The sequence below is a fragment of the Callospermophilus lateralis genome, chromosome 8 (genome assembly GCF_048772815.1).
Source record: "Callospermophilus lateralis isolate mCalLat2 chromosome 8, mCalLat2.hap1, whole genome shotgun sequence".
Classification (NCBI taxonomy): Eukaryota; Metazoa; Chordata; class Mammalia; order Rodentia; family Sciuridae; genus Callospermophilus; species Callospermophilus lateralis.
In genome coordinates, this window is record NC_135312.1 from 52,018,988 (window position 1) to 52,033,393 (window position 14,406).

General features: G+C 32.5%; 1 pseudogene; it reads right to left on the bottom strand.

The window, feature by feature from the left end:
* Nucleotides 1–10,111: 10,111 nt before the first annotated feature.
* On the bottom strand, nucleotides 10,112–10,897 carry LOC143405661 (UDP-glucuronosyltransferase 2B17 pseudogene; annotated as a pseudogene).
* Between the last annotated feature and the right edge of the window lie 3,509 nt (nucleotides 10,898–14,406).

Below are 14,406 nucleotides of genomic sequence, written 5' to 3' on the forward strand. Positions count from 1 at the left end.
TGAGAAAATTTACTTAGAAATATTTCCTGAGAATAAATTTTTGTAGTAGTGTTTGCTCTTGTGTGATCATGTTTCTCTAAGCCAGAGAGTACATGGTCAGGGCAGCTTCCTGTTTCCTTTCTGTCTCCTGTCTGAGACATTTTCAATCTTGAGAAAGGAGCAGAGCAAGTCAAGAAGACAGGTGGATTTTTCTTTTTCTCTAAGTCTGGTTGGTTTGGTAGTTATCCTGGCTTTCCTTCTCTGAATAGAACCAAAGACAGCTCCAGGAATAGGCCTTTTTATCATTTAGGAGATGAATGGAGGCCAAGATTATGTAGGAAGATGGCAATCTGTGATGCAATTTGGCTTTTTAAGACCTACTTATTGTCATTGTGTTGGTGCTCATTCAAACTTAACTTCATTGGTAACTACATTGTTCTCACGGGTCCTGCATGAAAAAAAAGAGGACAAGGCAGGGTAGAATTTGGTATTTTGGTATATCTGTCATACTAATATAATATCACATTCACACTAAACTTATGAAATATATTTGTGCTTTAGCATAATGTTAATGCTGACTTTTTAAAATCAGAAATAATCTCTGCACTATTTTAACAGTTGCTATATATATTTGGTTTTAAAAAAGGAATACTGAGACAGATTATACATATCACAAATATGCACCTTTTGCAAAGAAATTTATTTATAAGACCCTTTACAGAGTTCAATAGACTCTTTCCTTGGTTCTGTACCATTATCTAACCTTCTGTGGAATCTGGGCAAGGGCTGATTCAATCATGTTGGCCCTTTCTTCCATCAAGTTTCCAACCATTGACCCCATTGAAAATACCACAACACCATTCTCTCCTGAGCTCTGGACAAAGTCTTCCATTTCCTGTTAAGGAAAGAATTTGCTCTATCACAAATCTAACACAAAGCAAAGACTTATTCAAACACATAAGGAGAGAAAAAATATTTCCAGAACACACTAAATTAGTGCCTTTTCTAAAAATTAAGTTCATATATACATAACATAAATATATAATTTTAACCTTTTTTGAGGTACATTGTTCAGTAATGCTGCACATATTTATATCCTTGTGACAACAATTCTAGAACACTATTACTTCGAAAAACCAAGAAATTATATAAAATGGACACAATTCTTTTTTTTTTCTCATCCTGATCTTTTACTACTATACTTCTACTTTCTGTTTGTTTGAATTTGTGTAGTCTAGATACTTAATATATATGAAAGGGTTTTTTTGTTTCCTTAAAAATGTTGTTGTTGTTGTTTTTAGCTGCAGGTGGACACAATACCTTTATTTATTTATATGTGGTGCTGAGGATTGAAACCAGTGAATCACATGTGCAAAGAAAAGGCTCTACCACTCAGCCAAAACCCTAGCCCCTTTACTGGATTTTTTTAAAAAAATGCCTTTATTCTATTTATTCATTTGTATGTGGTGCTGTTGATCGAACCCAGGGCCTCACATGTGCTAGGCAAGCACTCTACCACTGAGCTATAGGCACAGCCCCCCTTTACTGGATTTTTTTAAACACTGTAGTGTAAGTAATTTTCATCTGGATTGTGGCAAAGTTCCACTATTTCCTGTGTATTATAGGGTAAGTAATGTCCTAGGCATGTAAGTTATATAAGATATACATATATTACAAATAGCCTATCTGTATATTTTTCTTGGACACTTAATTTGCTTCCAAGACTTCACTTTTGGGAATAGTGGTGCTATGGTTATGTGTGTGAAAGTTCCTCTTCAAAACTTATAATCCCCAAATTGGCTTCATAAGACCTTTCTCTTTCTTTTCATCACCACTTCTTCTCTCCTCTTATTGTTTTTAACACCTTCATAGTTCCTATAGTATCTTCACTCCCTCTGATGTGCTTCATTTCAAGATCCAACTAGTTCTCTCACTCTGTGCCCTAAGCCACACTTTTCAGTTTCTGCTTCAGCCTCACTGTTCCTCTAGTCACTTGTTCTTCTGACCCAACTGAGAGCTCTTAAGCAACTCAGGATCCCCTAATGCAACTACTGGAGATTCAACAGAAAATAAATATTATTGGAAATAAAATAATTTAGTCTCACTTTAGTAAAAATGGCAATTATCAAGAATACAAGCAATATTTAATGTTGGCAGAGATGTGGGGTAACAGGTACATTACTGGTGGAACTGCAAGTTGGTGCAACCATTATGGAAAGCAGTATGGAGATTCCTCAGAAAAATTATAATGCAACTGCCATTTAACCCAGCTATGCATCTCCTTGGCATATACCCAAAGAACTTAAAATCAGCATACTACTCTGATGAAACCATATCAGTGCAGCACAATTCACAATAGCCAAACTATGGAACTAAGCTAGATGCCCTTCATTAGATAAATGGATAAAGAAAATATAGTATATATATACAATGGAATGTGATTTGCTGGCTAGTGTGTCTATCATCTTCTGTGCCTGGAATGTGTGTTTGTGGTAGTGTGTTGTCTTTGTGTCTGATTCATAGGAAGTTGGCTGAGGATTTCAACAATATTTTTGCCTTTGTAAAAGTAAGAGGCATTGTAACATGCTTCTGTCTCTTACTGTTACTCAACTCTAAAGAAAAATGAAATTATGGCATTTGCACATAGATGGATGGAGCTAGAGAATATCATGCTAAGTGAAATAAACCAATCTAAAAAACCAAAGGTGGATGTTTTCTCTGATATGTGGATGCTAATTCACATTACAGGGTGGATTGTAGAGAAAAATAGAGTTCCTATAGATTAGGAATAGGAAATTGAAGGGAGAGAAGGTAGTATGCGAGTAGGAAGAATAGTAGAATGAATCAAATATTATTACCCTGTGTACATGTGTGATTACATGACAGGTGTGAATAAGAAACTCTTTTTATGTATGATGTGTCAAAATGCATTTTAATAATTTTATTTTTTTAAATTAATGAGAACAAATTTTAAAAGAGAAGAAAGAATTAAAATTACTATATTGTACACTCAGATATGCTTAGAAGACATTCCGAGCACCACAAGATATCTGTCTCCTCAGCCTATTCTGCCTCCATAAGAGAGGCCGTCTATGTAAGGAGAAAAGAAAACGTTAAAATCCTTCTTCATAAGCGTTAGTTTAAAAAACTTTACTCTGTATTGTGCAGGTCATTTCAAATTGTTGTATTTTTATAAAAAACAGTTGAATCATTGAGTTTTGTATTAGAGTGTTACCTGATTTATGGCTCAAATTTTAGAATGCAGTCCATAGGGTCTGTAAAGATATGTTATTCAGTTTGTTTATTTATGTAAGTATGTGTTATGTTTATATGATATTTCCTAAGTTAAAATATCATATTCATTATTAAATTTATGAAATTCCTGTACAGATTTCTGTTCACATTGACTTAGAGTTAAATCAACATGTGTGGAAACTAGATCTAACCAAACATTTAGAATACCGAGGAGTAAAGAAATTCACACAGGCTTCATGTTCACATGACTTGAATATATCTTTGGTAAAAAAGATTGCATTGACAGTGGTTAATGAAAAAAAATTGTTTTTCTGAACAATCAGCATTAAGTATTTTATTAGCTTATATTTTCATTCTGTATGTATTAAACAGTCACATAGGGTTAGTAAGGAAACACCTTGAGATGATACCTGATTTTGCTGGTGTCATATTGCATCTTCCCAAAAAGAGTATTTGAAAATATTTGTCTTGATTACTTGATATATACTGTTATGTTGTATATATTAATAAGATACTAGCCCCTTTCAAACTAAAATTAATCACTGATACACTAATTAAAGAATGGATCCATGCATTTTTGTTATTTGGACATGGGGCTCTAACATATGTATTTGGTTTTGTTAATAAACACAAGATATTCTTGTGTGACAAAATAGTCATGAATTCTAGGGTTTCCTCCTATTTGCATTGATAAACAACGCATTTCTTATCAGGTCCAGGAACCTTAAATTACCCTAGGAACTGCAAGTAAAGAGGAATTTACCAAAATCTAAGAGTATTAAAGGTAAATTCTGATGCCTGATTTGACTTCCCAGCCTTAAGAGGAGATTAGAATTTTTATTTGATACTCCTAGCAAAAAGATTCAGCAAAGTAAATTCACAAAGCACTGTGCAGTCAACTTCCATTCCATTTGTACCAATGTAAATAAGTCTATAAATCAAAAACAGTTGAGACACATTTTGTCAAGAATAACCTTACTCACTTAATTTCTTAATAAGATTAAGAGATTGTAGGTAGATTTTGTTACAATAGAATGTTATAGCACATCTTTTTGTGTTACTCTAACCTGTAAATTGTATTGGTTCATGTGTCCATCCTCGATGAATTTTTAACTCTGGTTTCCTTCATTATGTGGCTACAACTCACCAAACAAAACTACCATATTTGCCTCCGTCCATCCTCCTGAATTGGTCCATAGAGAACAATATCCTGACTTCCCAGATACTTATCTGGCTCTTGGCTCTCTAAAGTATCCCCACCTTCTGAAGCTGAATGCTTCTATTTCTGTGGTTGTGAGGTTGATTCTATGCCATCACCAAGGACTCAAAATTGTGAATGATAAATTTCAGTGCATAATCAATGCAGATCACATGCCAAATATATTTTGTTGGAAGTCTGCAAATGAACAGTGGGCATGTCTGAGCCCACTTGAACAGCTCTTGCTTCTTTTTTTTTACCTTGAAGAAGCCTCTGAAGAAATAAATTGCTTTGGTGTGTTTCACTAAAAATAAAACATTTATGGTCTTTTCCCTTTGTTAGGATCAGACCCATCAAGTATCTTCCACCTGTCAATGACCCATATTGAAAAAATATTTTTTCTGCATCTTTTGTATTTATTTCTTGATATTACTTTTCTAGCTTTTTGTGTCCAGCCAGCCCACACCTCTGACGGTTAGAAATTCCTTCCCTGCACAGGCCAAGGGAGACAATTTTTTGTTAAAAGTGAAGTATAAAATTTATGTAAAGCTTTTTAGTTAAACTCTCCTGATGTTACTTAAAATAATTCATTACCAAACTGGTACAAGATTCTGATTCACAGAATACTTTTGATATACCACAATGCAGCGGTGATGATTGTGTGGAGAAGTATGGTGCATTCATTGCTCCTTTATTTCTCAACAAATATAAAGAAAAATTAGGATAAATTGAAGAAAATCCTTACATATCTTTTTCTTTGCTCTAAAATCCCTTATTAGATCAATTTCACCAAAATATTGCAAATTGTACCACTAAATCAATCCTTATTGTTAAGAGTCATGTTTATTCCCTAATAGTTTATATATTTAGCTACATGTTTGATGAACATATTTCTGTACATATTATGACATGAAATCATATTGTAAAATTGAGGTCCCTGTAGAATATCCTGTGTATACCTGACTGTGACAGATTTTTGATATCACCTACTGGGTTTGGCAGGAAATTCACACAAGTGGGAGAATTCCACCAGGCCTTTCTCCAGTAGAGATTTGTTCACACTATTGAATAACTCATTTCAGTGTTTTGTAATTTCTGAAAAAAAAAACATGCTTCCTGAAATTGTCGTGGAATTATCCTAACAGGTGGTTTCTCATCCTTTGCCTTATATATTATATACAAAAATGATTGCACCTTGTTCAAAAAGTCCCTTATTCAAAATGAAATAGAGATGCAAAAGTTTTTTGAAATCTTGTCAATTTCCACACTTTTCTTATTGTTTCTGTTTTCAAGTCACTGTTTTCTGTTTTCATATGTGAAATGATATTCACATTCTCAAAAACCACATAGCATATTTCATTTTCTAACCACTGGTTAGGCTTTGTTCGGAAAAAAAATCTTAAGCAACAACATAAAATAACTTCATATTTGTTACAGGTCCCATATTGTCTTCAGCATTGTTTAAAATTATAATTTTAATTTGATAATGTCTTCTTCATGATGAATGCATTATTCCTGTGGCTCACATGATACATCCAGATAGTTCATGTGTTCAGATGACTTTTAGTAATGTAGCCCATTTTATTTGCTATTTAATCTCACCGATCCTCTGCTTAAATACTTATTCATCCCTATTATGGGAAATATGCCTTTTTAATTTTATTTATTTATTCATTCATTCATTTTTTTAAAAATTTTGTGCATACTTATATGATTAATTGAAATATCCTAATAGCACAGATTAACCACTGAGAAGACTAGTCCTTCTCATTCTACAACAACCTTTAAAATTAAATTTTAAAATTTCATCATAAAAATTGGAATAGTATAATAAACAGAAATTATCTTACCAATAAACTACTTGTTGTTTAAAATTTCAATTTACTTAACTTATGTGTGTTTTAAGGGCTAGAGATATAGTAATTAAGAGGACCTGGGATCTATACTTAGATAACAAATACATATAAATTTGCATGTTTTTGTTGTATTTTGTTTTCTATTCTTACAACTAAGTGCATATATATGGCACATATTTATAGATATTTAGGCACATATTATACATGCCTTTTCATCCTCCAAGAAAATAACAATCTTATTTAATGTAGATCCCTCATTTTCCAAATATATTTGCAAAATGGCTGAAAATAAAGTGGGTATTCTTGTATAAAATGATTGTAATTGTATAACATGAAAAAAGTATATATTTTACATTATTCCTCCATGTTGTATATCTAAATGATTTCCAATGTTTTTATAAATAAATGCTATAAATATGATTACAGCATAACATTTTTGTCCGTATAATTTCTAAAGTGGTGAAGCAAATAGAGCTAGGCATTTTATTTTTGTGTGATACTTTGTAAAATTTTTACTTTCCCATAATAGTGGTACATGTTTTGGAGATTTGTGTGATAATTCACCACATGTATATAAAGCTAAATGATCAAATCAAAGTAATTAACAACTGTGCCATCTTAAGCATTTTTCAATTGTTTTCTGCTGGGAACATTTCAAACCCTTTCTTCTAGCTATTTAAACCATTAAAAAATTTAGAAAATGTGCATTTTTTATGAATTTTTCTATATTTTCCAAATATATGGAAATTTCTGAGAATCTAATGGTGTGTGGTGAGAAAGCACATTGGAGCTATAAGAATTCATAAAGGTCTGACAATCACTGATGTGGATATGAATCTTATTTATGAAACTTCATTACCACAACAACCTTTCTTAAATATTATGATTAGTCTGCTAATCATCCTCTTTCTTGTCCTCTTTTATCTGTTATCTTAATTTTTCTATTGACACTGTCATTATCCCTTTATCTAAATGGAGAAATATTTTACCTAAGTGTTTGGCAGTTCAGACTGTTTGTTTCACTGCTTGTGGAATGAGGGGTGACCATATTGGATTTTAAACTTTGAATAAGATCACATTTTATGCTGCTACTGAAGATGTAGCCAAAAAGTCTCTTAAATGATCACATAATGAAGTAGTAAAAAATGCTTGCTTTACAACTGTGTTATAAAGGTGTGATATTCATTAAAATACATTAATTTTTTGCTTCATTTTAAGATATATAATTCTATAAAATTTTAGATCTGTTCATAGTTATAAACTCAGGGCAGCCTACAAATTCAAGTGTTATAAATTAATAAGTATTCATTAAAAATCCACAATTTGCACTCCATGTTACCTGTGCAATATATATTTTTTCTATTCTTGTTGTTTATCAGTTATGTTATGGAGACACATGATCTCTCAGGGCATATTATTGAGGCCCCCTATAGACTTGGGGTATACAAGAAACACTTCTGGTCTTTCCTTATCATAACATTTCCCACACAATTTCTCTTTCTTGTGCACAGTCTACACTTCAATGCGGAATGGAAGATGTTTGGGGCAGAGACTGTGCTATTTTGTTTCTTCGCATATTCAGCACTTTCCTGTGGTACATGCTTGTTCCTTCTCAATATTCTTTCAGAGAATGACTGGTATTTTCCTGAACGGAAAATAGAAGATTAAACCTATAGAACATTGGGAAGTTGTTGTGCAGATAGGAATATGCCTGGTGTTGGAAAGAACTTTCAATAATGAAGAAATATATGTTTAAGAGTGTGTGTAGTTTTGCACCTCAGATGAAGCACTAATCTCTAGGAGATATAAAGAGCTCAAAACCCTGAAAACCAAACAAAAACAAACAAACAAACAAAAAAACCAAAAAAACTCCAAATAAATAAATGTGTTAAGGAACTGAACAGACACTTCACAGAAGAAGAAATACAATTGCTCAACAAACATATGAAAAAATGTTCATCATCTTTATCTATTAGAGAAATGCAAATCAAGACTACTCTAACATTTCATCTCACCCCAGTCAGAATGGTGATTATCAAGAATACAAGCAACAATAAATGTTGTTGAGAATGTGAGGGAAAATGTACACCCATTTATTGCTGGTGAAACTAAAATTGGTGCAAACTTTATGAAAAGCAATATGATGATTCCTCAAAAATTTTGTGATGGAACCACCATTTGACTCAGTTATCCCACTCCTTAGTTTATACCCAAAAGTCTTATAATTAGCATATTACAATGATGCAGTCACATCAATGTTCATAGCCACTCAACTCACAATAGCTAAACTATGGAACCAACAGATAAATGAATAAAGAAAATAAAGTATATATATACATGGAATATTAATCAGTCTTAAGGAAGAATAAAATTATTGCATTTGCAAGTAAATTGATGGATGCTATGGGAAATAAGTCAAACTCAAAAAAACAAATGCCAAATGTTTTCTCTGATATGCAGATGCTAATCCTTAATGGTGGGGAAGGGAAGAATGTAGGAATTTTGTATTGTGCAGAGACATGTGAGGGAGAGTAGTGGATATAGTGATGGGAAAGTTGGTGGAATGAGACAGACATTATTACCCTGTGTACATGTGTTATTATAGTATTGGTGTGACTCTGAATCATATTCGGCTAGAGAAAGAAATTGTGCTTCATTTGTGTAGAATGCATCCAAATGCATTCTTTTCAAAAGATGTGTGTAGTTTGATAAAGCTACTATGTGTACATGGAAAATATACATACATAGTCTATATTTATTACATATGATGCTTATAATTATATATTTTTTCATATATATGTATATAAATATACATATATATCACATTTATATATGAGCTTTTGGAGTAGACATTATCTGTAATCTCTTTATTCTTTACAAGGTTAATTGCACCAAAATAAGCTAGCCAGTATAGACACAAATATTTAGTTTTTTTACCTAAAGTTGAAAAAGTAACACAAATGTAAGCAAACATTAGAGTTACATAACCCATTATTTATACCATGCTAATAAAAGAACATTTCAGCATTCTTTCATCTAGTTTGTATAATTTAGAGAAAACTCTGACCTTTGTTCTGCAAGTGAACTAAAAGGAGTTTAAATATGATTCTGTTCTTTGTGCCTACTACTGCTTTGGGTTCACGTTAGGAGCTTGCAAATTTAGTTTTAATTTAGTTTTGTTTAGTTTTAATTTTTATCCTTTTTTTCTTTGACAGATATTTTAAAACACAAGACTGACAATCTACATTTTTTGTGCTTTAACATTATAGGCCTTAAAGAGCATGAATTTCAAACACTTAGTGAAGGAATTTGGAAGTGCTAAAAAAACACAATTAAGAGCCTCCTGGTATGGGATGGAAACAATGTCACACAGTGGAAGGGTAATTTATTAGGCAAACTGACAAAAGAGTTTCTAAATAAAGAATCTAATTAAACTAAAGGGAAACAATTTTCTTAGGCTACATGGATCATTGTAATAGGAATATGAGTATAAGTCCTCAATCTCTGTGTCTAGGTTCTTCAAGACAGTAAAGTTTAAAATTAGTTTTCAAAGATAAATAAAATGAGTAGTGCAATGGTAAACTGTATGCAGTTGCCTAGAGAAGTTCTCTGGGCTCTATGTGATGGTTATATGATTTTCTAGTGTGTTTTATACAGAAGTTTCTGACACTTCAATGTATATTTTTCTGTAGCACTCTGAGTTTGATAAATGATTATATTTTATTACATGAAACTACTAACATTTTTTCTGATTTTATATTGTTATAAGTTCACCTTTATAAAGGTCTAGAAAAGTTAAGACCTTATAGTACAAGTCACTTACCTAGTATTTCATGTAAAACTGATTCCATCTCTTCAAATTAAATGATTCAAACCAAAAATCAAAATAATGCATGTACAGTATATATATATATATATATATATATATATATATATATATATATATTTGTATATATAGATATAGATTTTTTTTACCAATACATTGAATGTCATTTCATCAGTTAATCCTGAGAATATAACAGGCACATGGGAAGAAGGAAAGAGAAGTCCCCCCCAATACAGTTTTCCACTATGTAACCAGGAGAGAAGTGAAGAGTGTACACAAATGGTTTTTGAAGAATTTCAGCTAGCAGCTCACCACAGGAACAAATGGCGTCTGAAAGAATGACATCACACCTTGACTCTTGTAATTTTGCCTAGAGTTTCTTGTTCAAAACTGCATCTCTACGTACATTCTCGACATAATCAGAAAATTGATTCAAAATTTCATGAAATATTGAAGCATATTTCCAAAATGTTTTTTTTGCATCTCATTAATCAACACACTTAGTGATTGAGAAGAAAAAGTCTATATATCTTCTCTTTACAATGATGAAGGATAGCTCTCAAATTTAATTGCAGATGATTTGTCACTATTCACAAAAATGAAACCTGAAGGCTGCAAAACAGTCACCTCATGCCCTGTCTGTAGGAGCTCCTCCAGTATTGTCTTTATATTGTTCCAATGGTTGTATTCCATTGCCCACACCAGCACCTTTCCACAACTTCCAGAACCAAAGTGAAGACTCAGCAATAACAGGAGCAGAACTGCAGTCATTTTCATATACATCCTGGTGAAATGCAAGGCTTCCTTTCACATTGAATTCCCTCTATTCTTATTGCTATCTAAGAAAAAAAAATCATTATTTGGTTAAAAGGTAAGTTGTACCCATCAAAGTAAATATACAAGTGAACATTTAGAATATCTGGATTCCAAGTTGAAAAATCAAAGGTTAGGTGACTTCATGCTTGTGTATTTTAATGACTCTTTAATGATATAAATGCATTCCCACAGTTAAGAATTTATGATCCTGCATGCATGATCATCTCTCCTATGTTCAGATTTTTAGAATATGGAAGGAACAATGGCAAGTGAGGTGATCTTGCTTATAGATTTCTTGACTGCAAGTAAACTAAATATACAGTTGAAACAACATTTCTTAGGTATCATTTAAAATATATTTGCAGTAAAGTAATTGTTTGCATATAATTCATGTAGTATACAAACCACCATTTTAAGTGTATATATCAGTTGTTCAATCTCAGAAAAGAATCTCAGAATTGGAAACCTCAGTTAATATTCAATGTGGAAATGTTTTAAATCCAAACCCTCCTAGCACCTCTAATCATCCTATATGCCTCATTGATAGGTAATATTTAATCAATTTAATCTCTCTATAGATAGGTTTCTTATGGAGACACTTCAAGGAATTGTTATATAATATATGGTATTTAGTGATTGATTTCAACACTTTTAAATAATTGTTATGGGTTTTGGTGATTGATATCAATACTTACCATTATGTCTTAAAGGTTCATCAATGTTGTAGTATGTGTCAGGCCTTCATTCCTTTTCATGCTATGACAGGGCATTAGTTATGTCAGTGATCTAAGACATCCATGGAAATCCTTTCTCATTCTGATTTTTGATCTTACAGAATGCAGTGTAGTATCTCTATTTTTTTATATTTTCTAAGAATTGGTTTGTGGCATAATATATGGTCAATTTTAGAGAAGGCCCTATGTGCTGCTGAGAAAAAAGTGTACTCACTTGTTGAAGGATCAAATATTCTATATATGTCAGTTAAGTCTAAGTTATTGATTGTATTATTGAGTACTATAGTTTATTTGTTCAGCTTTTTTTTTTTCAGAAGATCTATCCAGTGGTGAAAGAAGTGTGTTAAAGTTACCCAAAATTATTGTGTTGTGGTCTATTTGACTCTTGAACTTGAGAAGAGATTGTTTGATGAACGTAGATGCTCCATTGTTTTGGGGCATATATATTTATAATTGTTAAGTCTGGTTGGTACGGTTCCCTTGAGCAGTATGTAGTGTTCTTCTTTATCTCTTTTTATTAACTTGACCTTGGAGTCTTATTTATTTGATATGAGGATGGAAGCCCCTGCTTGCTTCCAAAGTCCATGTGAGTGGTATGACTTTTCCCAACCCTTCACCTTCAGCCTGTGGATGTCTTTTCCTATGAGATGAGTCTCTTGGAGGCAACCTATTGTTGGGTCTCTTTTTTGATCCAATTTGCTAGTCCATGTCTTTTGATTGGTGAGTTTAGGCCATTAACATTCAGGGTTATTATTTAGACAAGATTTGGATTCCCAGCCATTTTTGTTAATTTTTGGTATTTAACATGACTTGATTTCTCCTCTGATTAGATATTTCAGACACATTGCTAAGAGTAGCAGGCATAAGTTTATTGAAGGGACAGGAAAAAGGAAAAGGGAACAATTTGAGAGAACGAGTGGTTCTCTCAGGAGAAGGACATGCACTTCCTTCTCTCCAGTTTTTTGAGGGGGAACCCAGGGAGCTTTCCAGAGGGTCTTCACAGGTGTTCCTTTGACTTTTGAAAAACAGAAGGCTACCACCCAACCTTTAAATTCCCACTGTGCATGGTTAATTCCAGGAAAATTCTAGGTCTCTCTGTACCATGCTGACCTGTTCTAATTGGTAAACAGACTTTAAGGTGAAAGGTTATTTATCCTTATCTCCCTGTTTTGTAAGGAGGTCTTTGTAAGGATCATAAAATTCCACCTCTCCTTCTCCTCAGGGTAACTTGTATTTTTATTGACATTTTGGGTCTTCATTTCTGTGGTAGATAACAACTTCTTTGCTAGGAAATGTAACATAATCTTTTGATTTAAATCAGGCAGGGCTGCAGTAATATTTTTTATATAAAAAAATAAAGCATGTGTGAGTCAGCTCAGCGTGTTGTTTGGCAGGTCACAGGTCACTCAAAAAACACACCAAGTCCCAGTTTTGTTCAAATTGAAGAGTTTTTATTCAGCTGGCCAGCCAGTGACTGCTCCCCCTCAGGACCCATAAGTGTCTCTGCAAGAAACAGCCCTGAGCCTGAGAATTTTAGGATATTTAAAGGCAAAAACCACAAAAACCATATCTGGGTTGACATAGCTGCAAGCAAGCATGTAGAGAAGCTGAATTTGGCAGTTAGTGAGACATTGCAATGAATACATTAGTATTTCCCATGAAATACTAACTCTTTACATTTTTTAATTGTAGATGGACACAATACTTCTTTTTAAATTTATCTTGATGTGGTGCTAAGGCTCAAACCAAATGCCTCACACATGCCAGATGAGTAGCATAGCAGTAAGAAAGCAGAAGGGAAATGGATCAAAATTACCCTAGTTCAGTACAAGTTAGAGATTGTTACTAATGTGTAGGCAATCAATCTCTAACTAAGTACATTGCCAAGAAAAGTGAAAAACAAAGAGAACAATTTTACATTGTGTATTTACTATATAAAAATTTTACATTGTGTATTTACTATTTACTTTATTTACTATTTTGTGTTGCCAAGTATATTATGTTAGGTAACTATTAACAGGTACAGAAGAAGGACTTTCCCATGGGAGAAGCATTTCTTACTTGATATGGAGTCTCAGGGTAAAATGCAATCTATTTGGTCATTGCCTGTATAGCCTGGCCCATAACAAGTGGTCCGACTTTATAAAATTATTACCTTATCCTTCTGTGCCCATTGTTAACATTTGTGTGTTCCCTATGAAAGGCAGATCACAATTCATGGTAAAATTGATAATGTTTTTTAATTCATTCCTAAGTTTTTTGCACACTAGTTTTTCCCAACTTTGGCTACTATGAATAATCTTAATTATTAATATTTATGTATTAGTTTTATTTGGATATTTTTATTTCTATTTGACATATAAGTTAAAATAAAATTTCTAGGTTTTTGTAAGACTCTATTTAACATTTGAGGATCTGGATAACTCTTAACTCTATTTACTGAATCAATTTTCTAACTTAATAAGCATTGCTTGAGTATTTTAATACTCATTGCTTGAGTATTTTAATATCTCAATCAATGCTAGCACTGTATTATTATTTTTATTATAACAACACCATTGATGATATAGTGAGATACCTCAATATGGCTTTGTTCTGAATTTCCTTTCCATAAATGTAATATTATTTTTACAGTTGTCCATTGGCCATTGCATATTTTTCTTGGAATTATGTCTATTAAGATTTTTTATGTCTTTTAAGATCATTTGTTGCTTTGGTGTTATTCTTATTAGTTAGTTCCTA